General features: G+C 38.9%; 1 long non-coding RNA gene and 1 other non-coding gene across 2 annotated transcripts in view; both read left to right on the top strand.

Annotated features, from left to right (window-relative positions):
- LOC134479718 (uncharacterized) overlaps positions 1-14,148 on the top strand; it is a 171,070-nt gene extending 156,922 nt beyond the window's left edge. Inside the window, exon 3 of the long non-coding RNA XR_010053381.1 lies at positions 13,006-14,148. This is a non-coding gene — a long non-coding RNA (uncharacterized LOC134479718). The remainder of the gene's footprint in view (positions 1-13,005) is intronic.
- Positions 14,149-14,539: 391 nt separating this feature from the next.
- LOC120093933 (U7 small nuclear RNA) lies at positions 14,540-14,602 on the top strand. The gene has a single exon (XR_005487645.1). It is a non-coding gene; the product is annotated as a U7 small nuclear RNA (small nuclear RNA).
- The last annotated feature ends 1,353 nt before the right edge of the window (positions 14,603-15,955 follow it).

Genomic DNA, 15,955 nt, shown 5'->3' on the forward strand with positions numbered 1-15,955 from the left:
GTTATAGGGGAAAATGATAGCTAAAAATCACAAGTTGGAGAAACTTAGTTTAAAAGTAACTGAAATCCTAAGGATACCATGAAATACAGCATCATTGCAACACTTGTTCTAATCTATCTTCATCATTTTCACATAATTAAGGAAATGCAGAAGACCACTCTGCCTACAGGCTATGGACATACATATTTAAAAGAGTTTGATACCAATATTACTCATAACGTATTAGGTCATTCATGTGTAAAGTGTTTTAGAATGAAATGTAAATCAAGATAGTCTAAGTATTTCCAGCTTAGAAAATGCTTTCATACAAATATCTCTATTTCACTGAATCTAAGTACTTAACAAGAAATCATGCTAGAAGGTGCTAAGATAAAAATAGTTTTCTGATATAGGGAAATATCAGTGTTTTGATTAATTGTGACATACAAACCAACCCAGTCCTAAAATATACTGTGGTTTAATTTAAACTCTGGACTCAGGAGGAATGAGTCTAACTAAAGACAGAAAAATAAATGCTGAACATCTCAATGTCCTTCTTTATATATCTCTATAAAATCACCATTCTTATGTTTTTTTTTACATTCTCTAAGAAACTTATGGCAGAAGTCTCAGTGGTTAAAGTGCCTTCTTCCCTGGCAGCATGAGAACTGGAGGATAGACTCCCAGAAGCTGCATAAATGTCAGATAGGTGTAGTGGCCAGTCTGTAATTCAGTTCTGCTTGATCACCAGAGTAAGTTGACTAATGTTACTAGTCATATTGTTGATCTCTGAGTTTGATTGAGCAAGCCAGCCTAAAGGGCTATAGAAGAGTGATGGAAGAGAATCCTCAATACCTCCACATGCATAAACATACAGGAGCACATGCATATACATGCATAAATATATGTGCATTCCCACAGGAGCGTGTGTGTGTGTGTGTGTGTGTGTGTGTGTGTGTGTGTGCGCGCGTGCGCGCGCGCGGGAACTTTGATACCTATCACATTTTATTTAACTCTTCATTTCTATCCATCAGGATGTACTAAGGAAATCTAAATTAATCCTAAATTAAATTAAATTAAATTAATATTAAATAAATAAGTATCTGTGTTTCATTCAACACACACTAATATATAAGAAAAGTTTATGTTAACGTGAAGTGGTTAAAGCAGTGTTTTTTGTGTATTCTAAAACAAAAAAGAGGCATTAAGTAATCATCAATAAAAGAGCCTATGAGCCTAGCAGCTAATGTACACACTCAAAAGTCCCACTGCCAGGGGGTTAGTCTGGCACTCTGCCAACACTGAGCATTGCCACCCCCCCCCCAGAAAAATGTGTGGAATAACAGAACATACCAGACTCTAGATTAGTTACACTTACTAAATGAGCAGTCCAAACAGCAGTAAAATGCAATATGTGTTGGCTGTTGTTATCAACAAGGTAAAGGATAGGAAAAGGGAAATATACAATGCATGCTATTTGCATACTGAATATTGACCTATGTAAAGCATGAAATCAAATCTTAAGAATAACATTCCGTACTCAAAATTGGGTGTGTCTACTGCTTCTGTTCACCTAAACCACTGCTCACAATTCCTTATTTGTTCATGCATCAAGGATTTGTTTAAGTTATTGCATGAGGCTGACTGTATAAACGTGGCTCCTGTAATCATGGAGATAACATTCTGTCTTGATACAAATAGCAATGCCCAAAGATTCAGAGGGCACTTAAATATAAGTGATTAAACAGATAACAGAAATTTTATATAAAATGAAAGGGTTTCAAGATATATGATCCCTAGTAAATGAACTACAAATTTATCCTTACCTCTTGTACTTTTGCTATTTATGAACTCATTAAAATTTTTATGGCTTTAATTCTTAAAAACTGAATAGAAGTACCAGTAAGTTCATAAATCCTGAATAAAATGTGTCATAACTAGCCATCTGCTGTAATCAGGTCTTTATCAAACATAAACTTGGACTTTGGAAACTAAGTCGTTGGAATGTGGGTAAAAACACCTTGAAATCAGTACCCAATAATTTGCTCTCCAAAAACATTATTTCCCAAGTCAGTAAGTCGGAACCCCTAAGTACAGATCTGAAATGAAGTATAAGAATTAAATTAGTATCCCAGGGATTCGGGGGAATACTGAGATCTGCTTTCAACTCAACCAGCAGGGTTCTAGGGCGAGATGAGTGAAATAGATCAACAAGATTAGCTACATACTGGTAATCATTGAAGGCAGATTCTGGTCTGTGAAAGTTCATCGTATTTTTCTTTCCATAGTTTTATCTATATTCTCATTATTTGAGCCAAGTTCTTAATAAGAGGAAAATGCAACTTGGAATCAAAATAATATTCCACAATACAAGAACAGATAGAAATGGAGTTGTGGAAAGATATTGAAAGAAATTAAACTGGAAAATAGCTTAATCAGATTTGTAAGTTTTAAAGAAATCCCTCTGGCTCTTGCATAGTGCAGAGTTCCTTAGGCAGAAAAGCTAGAGTGGAGCACTGCAGCTGCTGAGATCAATTATATAGAGAGGTGGGAATGCTGCAGGGCTAGGCAGAGAGGATAATGGAAAAGGAAAACACTAGTTCTCTTGATGGGTTGCTGCGAGAATGGCAGGGCCATTTGCCAATGTAAGGTCAGCAGAATAACCAGAATTAGGAAGGGAAATATTTGGCTGGGACATGGCATTGCTATGAAACTCTTATGGGACCTCAGGAAAGCCAGCTATCTCTGTATTTAGCTCATATGCATATGAAATTGTGGTCCCAACGTAATGTGAAGTACTTTAAATAACAGAGGAATTATTAATACAGCATTTGAGCATAGGTAGTAAGACCTTGGTAAACAACCCAAAGTAAGTACTATGAAAGTTGTAAGTTTTCAATTTTGAAAATTCTTTCATTCATTTTAGATAAGCATGTAGCTATTTTAAATATGGAAACCACTAATTTCTATTTACATCAACAAATTCAAGAGTAGATATGCTCAGACAGAGACCATCGTACACATGTAAGCACGAGCCCTTTCTGAAAAGTCAACTCAAATGTGATGAGTAGATAATGACTTAAATCCTAAGAGGAAGCAGATAAATTTATTTTCATAACATGTTAAATTACAAACAGCTAAGAAAGAAACAAATCAGGTGCTGAAATTTGAATGGATACGGGACTCCTTATGTCAGCCTAGTGGGACAGAAAGTATTCACAAAGATAACATTTGTTTGTGCATCTCCTTGCAAAGAAGAAAAAGTAGACCCTAAGAAAATTCCAAGCTATTAATATTTATAACAGAATAATAAACTGTAGGCATCTATTTTTCAACCTACTTTAATAGGGGATTAACTGCCCCTCTAGCCCACTGCCCATAATGGGCATGGAAAGGAAAGATTATTAAGATACAAGGGAAGTAGACCTGTTTAGAAGTAGTTCTTTAGAGAGATTCCAGTCTTTGTTGTTCTCAGTTCACTAGCAAACACCAAACACAATCGGCAGTTTTAGTCCTGTCCACTCAGCAGACACCACACACTAATGACCATAGGCAGTTCAATCCAAAAACAAAACAAACAAACATACATACTAAAAGTAAAAAACAGAGAGAGAAAAGCAGGTGCTGGTTCAACAGGCCATCAACATGGAGAAGAATGTAAATTGATCCATCCTTATCTCCTTGTACAAAGCTCAAGTCCAAGTGGGTCAAGAACCTCCACATAAAACCAGATACACTCAGACTGATAGAAGGGAAAGTGGGGAAGAGCCTTGAGCACATGGGCACGGGGAACAATTCCTGAAGAGAACACCAATGGCTTATGCTCTAAGATCGAGAATCAACAAATGGGATGTCATAATATTGCAAAGTTTCTGTAAGGCAAAGGACACTGTCATTAGGACAAAACAGCAACCAACAGATTGGGAAAAGATCTTTACCAATCCTACATAAAAGGGCTAATAACCAATATATACAAAGAACTCAAGAGGGTAGACTCCATAAAATCAAACAACACTTTTAAAAATGGGGTACAGAGCTAAAGAACGAATTCTCAACTGAGGAATATCAAATTGGCGAGAAGCACCTAAAGAAATGTTCAACATCCTTAGTCATCAGGGAAATGCAAATCAAAACAACCCTGAGATTTCACCTCACATCAGTCAGAATGGCTAGGATCAAAAACTCAGGTGGCAGCAGATGCTGGCGAGGATGTGGAGAAAGAGGAACACCATTGTTGGTGGGATTGCAGACTGGTACAACCACTTTAGAAATCAGTCTGGAGGTCCCTCAGAAAATTGGATATAGTACTACACGAGGACCCAGCTATAACTCTCCTGGGCATATACCCAAAAGATACTCCAACATATAACAAGGACACATGGCTCTACTATATTCATGGCAGCCTTATTTATCATTGCCAGAAGCTGGAAAGAATCCAGATGTCCCTCAGCAGATGAATGAATACAGAAAATATGGTACACTTACATAAGGGAGTACTACTCAACTTTTAAAAACAATGACTTCATGAAATTCTTAGGCAAACGGATGGAACTAGAAAAATCATCCTGAGTGAGGTAACCCAAATCACAAAAGAACACACATGATCTGCACTCACTGATAAGTAGATATTAGCCCAAAAGCTCAAAATACCCAAGATACAATTCACAGACCACATGAAACTCAAGAAGAATGACCAAAGTGTGAGTGCTTCAGTACTTCTTAGAAGGGGGAACAAATTCTCACAGGAGGAAATGTGGAGTCAAAGTGTGGATCAGAGACTGAAGGAAAGGCCATCCAGAGAGTGCCACACATGGGGATACTTCCCACAAGCAGTCACCAAACCCAGACACTATTGGGGATGCCAAGAGGTGCACACTGACAGGAGCCTGATATAGCTGTCTCCTGCAAGGCTCTACCAGAGTCTGACAAATACAGAGGCAGATGCTTGCAGCCAATCATTGGACTGAAAATGAACGGTGTCCCAAATAAGGGAGTTAGAGAATGGACTGAGGTAGCTGAAGGGTTTACAACCCCATAGATTGTGGGGGAGGATAATATCAATCAACCAGACATCTCAGAGCTCCCATGGACCAAACCTAGGAGTACACATGGAGTGACCCATGTCCTCAGCAGCATACATAGCAGAGGATGGCCTTGTCAGGCATCAATGGGAGAAGAAGCCGTTGGTCCTATGAAGGCCGGAAGCCCCAGTGTAGGGGAATCCCGGAGGTGGGGGAGGCAGGAGGGAGTGGGTGGGTTGGTGGGGAGCACCTCATGGAGGCAGGGGATCGGGGGCTGTGATAGGGGTTTCCAGAGGGGTAAACCAGGAAGGGGGATAACATTTGAAATGTAGATAAAGAAAATATCGAATAAAAAAAAAAGAAGGGGAAAAAATTACGAGGCTCATCGCCCACCCGAGCTGAAGCAGCAAGACGCTATAGAATCCTAATGAGAAGTTCACTGGTGAGTTTCTCTCTATGACGTCACCACAAGCAAAGTTCCACAATGCAGTGTGAGCCAAATCAATACATGTGTATCATCAGTGAAGCATAGCAAGGTGGAGCAAAGCCTACCCGTGGTCGAGCTCCCACTGTCTGTGGGGTCATATTTATATTCCATCTGAACCTCGTGCCTCCTTTCACATGTCTGTTATAGCAAAACATCCTTTCACCAGTGTGCCCCAGGAAAACATTACTTGTTATAATTGACTTTCAAAAGAATCCAGAAGTTCCACTTCAATAAACACAAACTTTTCACACTGTTTGATTCCATCTAAATTTTTGCTTCTGATTTGGAACTTAAAGTCACAAGGCTAAAAATATAGCTCAGTGATTAAGAACAGTTTCTGTGCCGGCTGAGGACCGGTCTTCAGTTTCCAGCACCCACAAGGTAGCTCACAGTCATCTGCAACTCTAGTTCCAGGAGAGCCAATGGCCTCTTCTGATATCCATGGAAAACAGACATGTACATACTACACATACATACATGCAGGCAAAACAAGTATACACATAAATAAGTAAAGTAAGTGAATAAATAAGATATAATATAATAATAAGAAATCCTTAAAAACCACATTTGTGATAATCCTTAGATATCAGATTTCAAAGTCAGTCTCCTTTGAGAACAAGTGCCCTATGACCCAGTAACTCATACAAACTTTATTCTATAGTTGCCTTTTGTCTTTCTATAAAGAATATAATGGTTTTTAATGAAAACACACAATATATTACTAAATGTATATAATGAATTGCTTTTCTTGTTGCTATGATAAAAACCTGACAAGAAGCAAATTAAGGAATAAAGACTTTATTTCTGCTTAAGGGTTTGAGAGGATTCTGCATCACTACGAACATATCATAGTAGTAAGAGAATAAAGTACTCAGGCCGTGGTCATATCTCATCTACTGGCAGCAAGCAGAGAAATGAATACTCATGCTCAGCTCACTTTCTCTTTCTTGTTCAAGCCGTGAGCATGCCGAGAGAGCCAGGTTGGGCACTGACCTTTTAACTGAAAGTGCCTAATCTAAAAATCGCTCATAGACAGCCTAGAGGCTTATTTCTAGGGTTTTCCAAGTGAGCAATATTAAGCATCACAAGTACAAAGTATTTCTCATCTCTTCCAGGAATGAAAATCATCTTGCTACATCCCAACATGCTTACACTGATCTAAATTCCAGCATTCTGCGTAACTCTGACCTCTGTACTCATGGCCTCTGTCCCTCTCATTTGGGGAGTTCCTGCAAGAATGTGGGTTGCTACTACCAGAACATGTCCACAACATTTCTCAGAAACCAAGAAAGTAAACATTAAAAAAAAGGACAGCTCAGTGCTTTCAACACCAGATAGCTAGACTCTTTTAAAGCTTAACTATAACAGAAAATCACATCATTACTTGCACTTGGACTCTCAAGTTTAAAACATGATTTACCACCACTCAAAAACTAAGAATTTTTTACAACAGTTGTCAATGGTCCTTACTGAGGACCACAGCAAATCTCCTGACTTTAGGAATTGGGAGGACAGAGAAGGAGTTGGAGGCCAGGGGATCCAATGGGCAGTTAGTTCAGCCCAAGATCAGTACCTAATTAAAGCTGCCTTGTAAATGTTCCCAACGGGGAACAAAGAGTACTACTGGAATCAGTACCACCACTCTGTGGGACACCATCAAGAGCTAAGACTGAGGAAAAGAACCCAATCAACAGCTAGACAGAGGCAAGGCAGGCAAGTTCAAGGGGAAATGGGGTACATAATCTCCCTTTGTCCATGCCCTCTTCTATCTGGGATACCACCAGAAAATGCCACTTGATTAGGGCAATCAGGTTTCTTGTACAATCCTGATTTGTGGCAACCAACCACCACCCTAAGAAAGATACCTCTTGTTTCCTCTCACATGTGGGACCTAAACATTCTAGATACACAAAATCATATCTGTACCTATGCTGTGAAAGCAAAAGCAAAATTGGGAAACAAAGAGGACTAGCTGGAAGTGGGAGGAGAATGAGGAAGAAGGCAGGGGTGCTCAATGTATGCATTATTCTGCATGAAAATGCCACTTTAAAATTATTAACACCTCCCTGTTTCCAGTAGGTGAAGAATTCTAGTGTGGTTCAGCTGGTTGTCTCTTTCTCAGTACCTCCCTTGTGGGTACAGTGAAGCTCTCAGACAAGACTTTGGACACCTCAGTACTTAACTTTCCAGTTCACTTGAACACTTCCTACCCAGACTCAGATCCATATAGGCTGTTAGAACAAGGCCTCAGTTGCTCACCATTCCTTATGGGCATCTCCATGTGTACTATACAGCAAGACATCGGGTTCTTTTTGCAGAGAGAGTGAGATGGAGACAAAGGGATGAATGGAAAATCATGGTGGAAGCCAGTTTTTTATAACTCAATCTTGGAAATAATGTCTCATTATTTTTCCTTTATTCTGTTCCTTAGTGAGTGTACAACCAGCCCACCGACAAGAGAAAGAGGTTGAAAGATATTAGTGGTGGGGAGAGGAGTTCACTGTGAGTGTGTCAAAGGTTGCCAACTGCATGTGTTTATAGTGATCTGGATTAGTTTTGAGCTGCCACGATGCTTGAATTCACACCTTACCTTTATTATTTGCTAGGTGTGAGAGCCTTGAAGAGGCATCAAGGCACTTTCTTCCTAGTTTGATCATCTACGAAACAGGATTAGTAATGGAAATGACACCTTTTCTGGAGAAGTTAATGTAGGTTCATTATGTGAAAAATGGACACAAAAATGCAGAACAGTACTTTGCACATGGGAAGCATTCGCATAACACTAGGCAGTATTATTTTAATAACTACACATAGAACGTGCCCTCTTCCACTCATTACACATGCTCAAGAGGGAGGCATCATGTTTCACATTGTAAAAATAATGTGATACAAATGAGAAGGTTATGAAAGAAGCCTCCCCAGTAGTCTAGGCAAAGCCACAGTCATCGGAGGCAAAGCTGCAAAGCAGCACCTCTCTTGCCAAGGGACATTCCCAGCCCTAATTTTTAATAGCTAAAGCTTCAGCCAAGGAAGCAAAGTGTTTCATTTCTGTTCCACTCCCTTAGCCTCATATCCTCATGTCACAATAGCTTATAGCTTATTGCCCCAATACCAACATTCCCTGTTCAGTACGGAAAGAAGCAAGCTACTTGGGCTGATAGTACTCTGCCTGTAGCTCTGAAGTCAACTTTTACCCACCTCTCCTTTTCTGTAGATGACCACAACACTATACACACAAACGCACCACAGAGATACAGACTCACATATGCTTTTAGGCTCAGACACAATTGTTAGACATAAATATTATTTACCACTAAAAATCACCTAGAATTTAACAGTAAACATCCTTAATAAATGAGGGTTTTGGGGCTTGGTTTTATTTATTTATTTATTTGTTTATTTATTTATTTATTTTTATAGCATTTACAGTCTCATCATGGCAAGCTGCTGTCCTTTGGGAAATATAAGGAATTCCACTCACTCCAGGAACTTACATCACTTGGTCATCTGAGCGTAATGACACCATAAATAAATGTCCCAATAACTCATTAAAATTTTTATTATAATTGCCTACTGACTTTACTTACTTACACGCAGGACACTTAAACTCCCTGGAACCAGGTTGGGTCTATGAGACCACTCCATCTCCCTTTTACTTGGCCATTCTCTTCCAAAGCTTGAAGGAGGCTTTCTGATTGCTGTATGAAAAGAGAAGGCTGTGGTGGTGAAGTGCTATCCATCTTTCATTTTACTGTTGTGACAAAACTATAAATTCCAGTTTAGATTCAGCTAGAATGTGTACTAGCAAAAAGACTTATTAAAGTTCAAAGATTATCCTGAGAAAGACAATATATCAAAACAAATGACAGACTTAGCTTTAGAGATGTGGATTCCTTGCCATCAATGAGTATCATGAGGTCTCTTGGTGTTTGGTTATAATTGTTATAGAGTTTTATCACAGAAGTCAATGTTTCTGCAGTAGCCACTAGAGGCTGGGATCACCAGAGCAGGCTCTGAAGCTGGGCCTGTCTAGTCACTCATGCTCATTCTGGTCTCAAGTCAGGTTCTAGCTTCCTCTCCTCTCCTGTTTTGTGTTGGTCAAAAGCAGATCTTTTTGCACTCAATCCAAGCTAGCTGATAGGCCAGGATCTTCCTACTCCATGGATAATGATCTGCTCATTGAAAGTATGTTCAGGGTGAGACAAGTTCTTACAAATCAGGCAGTTTTTTTTCCAGTTACAAAAACCTTAAGCATCATCAATCACAGTTCCATGAATGTTGTCTTTCCAACATTGTTTCTCTTGTCTTGTTTACTGCTCCACTATTTCATTCTGGAGAACACTATCACATACAATATCAAGTTACATTCTTTCAGTGTGACTGACTTCAATTCTGTCCTAAGCAGTAGATGTGACTTTTCCTTGGACACAGAGGCAGCCATTGAAAGCAACTCATCTTTAAGCCTCGGGGATAGTCTCAGGGTGTTCATGTGTTTCATGCCAAATGAAACAGAGCTAATCCTAAGAATATTTCTGGAATGTTTGTAAAATAACAACTCTCTTTTCTCTGGGGTTGCTAATCAGACAGGATATAATCCTGGGACTTCTGGAAGCCACATTGCTTCCTCTTGGAGACAACCAGCCTGAGAATGGGGCCAAAACAGAGAAACAGACTGTGTGGCTGGAGGAGATAGTGTTCCTGTAGACATTGTGTGATTACCTGGATTCATCCATGCTGAGACATTTCAATTAAATAAGCCAGGATTTCCCCTTGGTGCCTAATGCAATTTATAATAGACTTAGGTCCTATAAAATCAAAGGAACCAATTTTCCTTCCACAACTTCAGTGGCGGGGGGTTAATGTTCTAGACAGTGAAGCCGGTTTCCAATGGCCTGTGAATCTATGGATTTAGTGTCCAGGCCTTTCTTGTACGAAGAGAAACTTGCAGCATTTAGTCTGTATATTGCTAGTGACTACGTTGTTAAGTGAGCTTTTTCGTTAGTTGGGGAACAAGAGTTTGAATTTTATACATTAAAGTAATACAAAACAGAAAATATATAGGAAAAAGATGTCTGTGATAGAGGAGTACAGTGATATATATGGTAGGTACTGTGAGGTCAGGCACAGAAGAGTGAATTATATAATTAAAATTAGGAACCCATAGTAGTTAATATAGAGAAATTATACCACTTAAAATATAATGTTGCAAAATGTAGTGGGATTACAGCACCAGACAGCCCTACAAAAGTTGAAGCGAATACCAGCAGCAAACCACTGAACTGAGAATAGGATCCCCGTTGAAGGAATCAGAGAAAGAACTGGAAGAGCTTGAAGGGGCTCGAGACCCCATATGTACAACAATGTCAAGCAACCAGAGCTTCCAGGGACTAAGCCACTACCTAAAGACTATACATGGACTGACCCTGGACTCTGACCTCATAGGAAGCAATGAATATCCTAGTAAGAGCACCAGTGGAAGGGGAAGCCCTGGGTCCTGCTAAGACTGAACCCCCAGTGAACTAGACTGTGGGGGGGAGGGCGGCAATGGGGGGAGGGTTGGGAGGGGAACACCCATAAGGAAGGGGAGGGGGGGGGGATGTTTGCCCGGAAACTGGGAAAGGGAATAACACTCGAAATGTATATAAGAAATACTCAAGTTAATAATAATAAAAAAAAAAGTTGAAGTATTTGGAGCTCTTTATGACTTTCTTATTTTCTGGCATGAATAGCTCCAGTTTTTCTTCCTTCGCATTTCATGTGACAGGGTTCTCAGACTACCAACAGCAAACGCTGCTCCTCTGAGATGATTTTATTTTGTTCAGGCGTCTCACAAAAATAAGGCTTGAGAGGAACCCAGTCAGTCTAGATACTGAGTAGGCAATCATAACATGAGGACATTGTCTTTGTTACACTATTTTCTAGCCCTCTTTGTGAAACATAAATCTGCCATCTGTCTTAGGCTACCAGCTCATCTAATTAATCCTCTTCGGCTATACTACAGTGCAAAGCACTGTGCTGTGGTGACACTCATTCACATATGTGATGCACTTCCATCATGTGCACACTTCCGGTGGACAAGCTTACCTCCTCTCTTTATTTAGTCTGTGTTTTCCCTGGCAATGTAGCCTCCATTTTGTCATCTCCACCCTTCCCTCGGACTCACATTTGAGGAGAAAAAGAAAAAGAGCTATGATACCTGTCTTTCTGTGTTTGTTCTTTTCTTCACTTAAAATAATCATCTATCGCATCCATTCCCTTGAATGTGAGATAATATACCTATTTGTATATGAGTAACATCACATTGTGTATATAATGCCATATACAGTACACATTTTTTGTGACAAGTACATAGGCTGACTCTGTAATCTGAATGTTTTCAGTAGACCATGCTGAAACATGGGTATGTAGATATCATTTACTGTATGATGATTTTTCAGTCCCTGGAGTATAAATTAGGAGACTACATATCTGGATCACATGGTGTTCTATTTTCAGCTTCTGTGGAACTTCCATAGCAATGCCCATAGTGGCTGAGCCATTTCACAATCCCATCAACAGTCTAGAAGGCTTTCCTATCCCACAATATCTTCAACCAGTATTTGTCATTGAGGTTGTTTTGATTTATTGATGATGGTCATTCTGACTACAGTGAGATAGGATTTTATTTGTATTTTTGTGGTAAAAAATGTTAAACACTTTTTTTACTGGCCATGCTGAGAAGTTCACTTGCCAATTTATCAATTGATTTACATGCTCTTTTGGCCTCTTCTTCTTCTTCTTCTTCTTCTTCTTCTTCTTCTTCTTCTTCTTCTTCTTCTTCTTCTTCTTCTTCTTCTTCTTCTTCTTCTCCTCCTCCTCCTCCTCCTCCTCCTCCTCCTCCTCCTTTATCATCATGTCATCACCTTCATCTTTTTTCAGCTTTTTAGAGGTGCTATGTATTTTTTCCTCCCATTCTGGAGACTGCCTAGTCACTCTGTTGGTTAGTTCCTTTGCTGTGGTTAAGGGTTCAATATGTAACCCATGCGAGAATGGAACTCTATATAGACCAGGCTGGCACTGCATTTATGATCTATCTACCTTGACCTTTCATGTTCTGGGATCACTGGAATGTACCACCATGCCCCAGATGACTCCAATATCATTTGTTAATGAAGCTGTCTTTCCTCTAATGTATGTTTTTGTTACCTTTTTGAGAAACAGATGCCTATAGCTTCACGTATTTACTTCTGGATTTGTATTTAATCCCATTGATTTACCTGTCTGTTTATGTTCCAATACAATGATGTTCTGTTACTTTGGCTTTAGAGTCTAGTTAGAAATTAGATACTGTGTAACTCTAGGATTGGTCTTTCATTTCAAGATTGCTTCAGATATGGAGGGTCTTTTGTACTTTTAGAACAGTTTTGGCCTATAATTTTCACCATAGAAATCTTTAAGTGCTTTAATTAGATTTTACTCCTAGATATTTTTTCCTAGTGCTACTATTTTATGAATTTATTGTTATTTAATTTTTTCCAGGTCCTGCATGGACATGAAAGGGATGGCATGGCAGGATTTCCACCTCTGGAGCAGGGCAAGCAGGTTGTGGTCCTCTATAAGTGTTGATGGTTGCTGTAGGCATAACGATTGTTTGTATAATAATGTATGCATTTTACATTTTGCTCCTCCTTTGAGAGAATGTCCTCCGCTGCCAGGTTAATGACTCAGTAATAATCAAAAATAGCACCATTCTGGGAACCAACAATGTGTCTCTGTGATGCTGAGCCCTTCACGACAACCCTTAAGACTGTGGGAAAGAACTCTAAAAACATGAATTCAAGAATACATAAATCAGTGTAAGAGCTATCCCTTACAGGATTTCTCAACTATGCAAAACATAAGAATGCAATATAAATTATATGAGGGTGAAGTGGAAATTTCTGGTTTCTTTGGAGGCTCAGTTGCCTCACACAATGTTTTTATTGAAACTGTCTTATGAGGGGATGATTTTGCTGAAGTAGACACGTGAGAGGATGTTTTACTGAGAACAAGCATGTGGTGTTTTTCTGGAAGCAGCCTGGAAATAGGACATAAGGTATTTTGCTAGAGAAGATGCTTGAGAGAACACATGATATTTGGAAAGGGTATAAATATAACCCAACAGACAGTGAACAATGCTTTAACCGTATAGCATTGGTTCACCTTGCCTTTGCAGGCCATTGTTGGACTTTGTTGACACCAGTCTTTGCTGAAGATGCTCTATGGTATTTGTTTGCCTTGCCACTCTTTGCTGGCCATCATTTCTCATGACTTCATACAGCAAAACACCACCAAAGAATTTCTGGTAGTTTTCTGACAGCTTCTTGCTGTTTCTGAGAACTGATTGGCATAATCTTGTGGTTTCTTCTGAATCAAATTGCCATGCTAATTCATGAATGGTATTTACAAGTGGATCAGGCTACAACTGCTGAAGTAAACTGCTAGTATCATTAAAATGCAGATTGGATTTGCTCCAGAGAACTATTTCTAAACAGTTCCACATTCTCCTTTGCTCATCAACCTTTCTTTCCCACTATCTCCGGTGGGTGCTGGGTTAAAAGAGGGGCTAAAGCATTTGAAAATCCTTATTAAAAATAGGTTTTGAAAAATATAAACATGTATGAGGGGCTTCATGGACCTAAAAGAACAGAGGCAGCTGCACTAATGAGCCAGCTTTTCAGAAAGATATTAAAGAAGGAGATAAAGAGATCTAGAGCGTCATCTCAGGGCAAGATCCCACCCAGCTAAGCTTACTGTTTATGTTTACAAAAGCAATTCAATCTCTGAATTTATTTGCTATGTTTTAAAAAAAATTGTACTTGCTGTCAATTTCTAAGAATCAAGGGCTGAGGTCCTAAAATGTTGATTTCAATAGGGAATCCTAGTTAAGTAACTGAATTCATACATAAATAAAAGAGAAGGCTTTAGTCTGCAAGAGAAGCTAACTAGAGAGAACTCCTTAGAGAGCTAACATAGGTCTTTGAGAATTTTGTCCAGTAGGTTTTCTGTCAGAAAGCCAAAAATCTATTTACAGACCTCTTACAGCTCTGTTAGAATTTTGTCTGGTAGGTTTTCTGACTTTAATTGGAAAACCAAGAACTATCCAGAGAGCTATTACAGCTCTCCTAGAATGCTTCTGATTGAAGTCAGAAAATCCATGATCTAGCTAAAGAACTATCTAGAGAGCTATCTCTAGAAGACCACTGAGTTGTCAGCTTGCACCCATTATTGACATCAACTTGTTTTGTCTGCTGCTTCCAACACTCCTTCCCTAGGAGCCGCCAACCAAGCCTAGGCTGGTCCTCAGCAAATTTTATAGCTAAAATACAAAAAAAAGGGTCTCTCTGTGACATCTTAAAGACACTCACACACACACACACACACACACACACACACACACACACACACACACACACACAGACAAATGGATAATTTCTCTAATTTCGCAGCAGGCTTGTTGCTGATGTACAAAAATGTTACTGATCTATGCATGTTCAATTTGAATCCTGACCTTTTAGAGTTTTACAACAGGGTTGAAAGTCTTTTGGTGAAGACCAGAATATTCTAAAACTATGATCAAATGATATGCAAGTAAAGATGAGTTAACGTCTTTCTTCACGTTCAGATTTTCTTTTGTTTGTTTTCCTGTCTCATTGTTCTAACTAAAATATCAAGCAGTTTAATGGATCAATGATGCTAGCACTCACCCTTATCTCATTTCTGATTTTGTCAGGGCTAATTTTATTTTTTCCCCAATCAAATTATGATAGTTCTGTGTTTGCTGAATGTATACAGCCTTATTACTATCTATTTAGTCTTAATTTTGGAGGCTTTATCATGAAGAAATTTTGAATTTTGCCAGAAGTATTTTATCTCTCTATTGAGAAGATCATATAATTTTTTTCTTTTTCAATCTATTTATGTGCCTGCTTATATTTATTGGTTCACATAAGTGAAATTATTTTTGCATCCACAGAGTAAAACAAAGTTGACCAAGGGGTATGACCTTTCAACTGTGCTCTTGAGCTCAGTTTGCAACTATTTTGTTGAATATTTTGGCATCTCGATGCATCCAGGATATTAACACTTTACTCCTCATTGTATTTGACTCCAGTTTTGGTGTATGGTCTGATAGAATGAATCTGAAAGCTTTGCTTCTCTTTATGCTTAGAATCATGTGAGAAGCATTAGTATTATTTCTTTAAGAGCCTCATAAAATCTGCAGTGTTTCTTTGATATCTAGGTTTGTTGTTGTTGTTATTGTTGTTGTTGTTATTGTTGATAAACAGGCATGCAGCCTTCTCCCTGGATATCCAATGTCTTATCAAATTAATTATTGAGATGAATGGTCATTAATCAGCCATTTACCAACTTGACACCAAAACACACCACTTTATTGCTTTAAATATTACATTTGGGGTTTATTATTTATTTCCCTCTATTAATTGTG

The sequence above is a fragment of the Rattus norvegicus genome, chromosome 7, assembly GCF_036323735.1.
Source record: "Rattus norvegicus strain BN/NHsdMcwi chromosome 7, GRCr8, whole genome shotgun sequence".
In the NCBI taxonomy this organism is placed as follows: domain Eukaryota; kingdom Metazoa; phylum Chordata; class Mammalia; order Rodentia; family Muridae; genus Rattus; species Rattus norvegicus.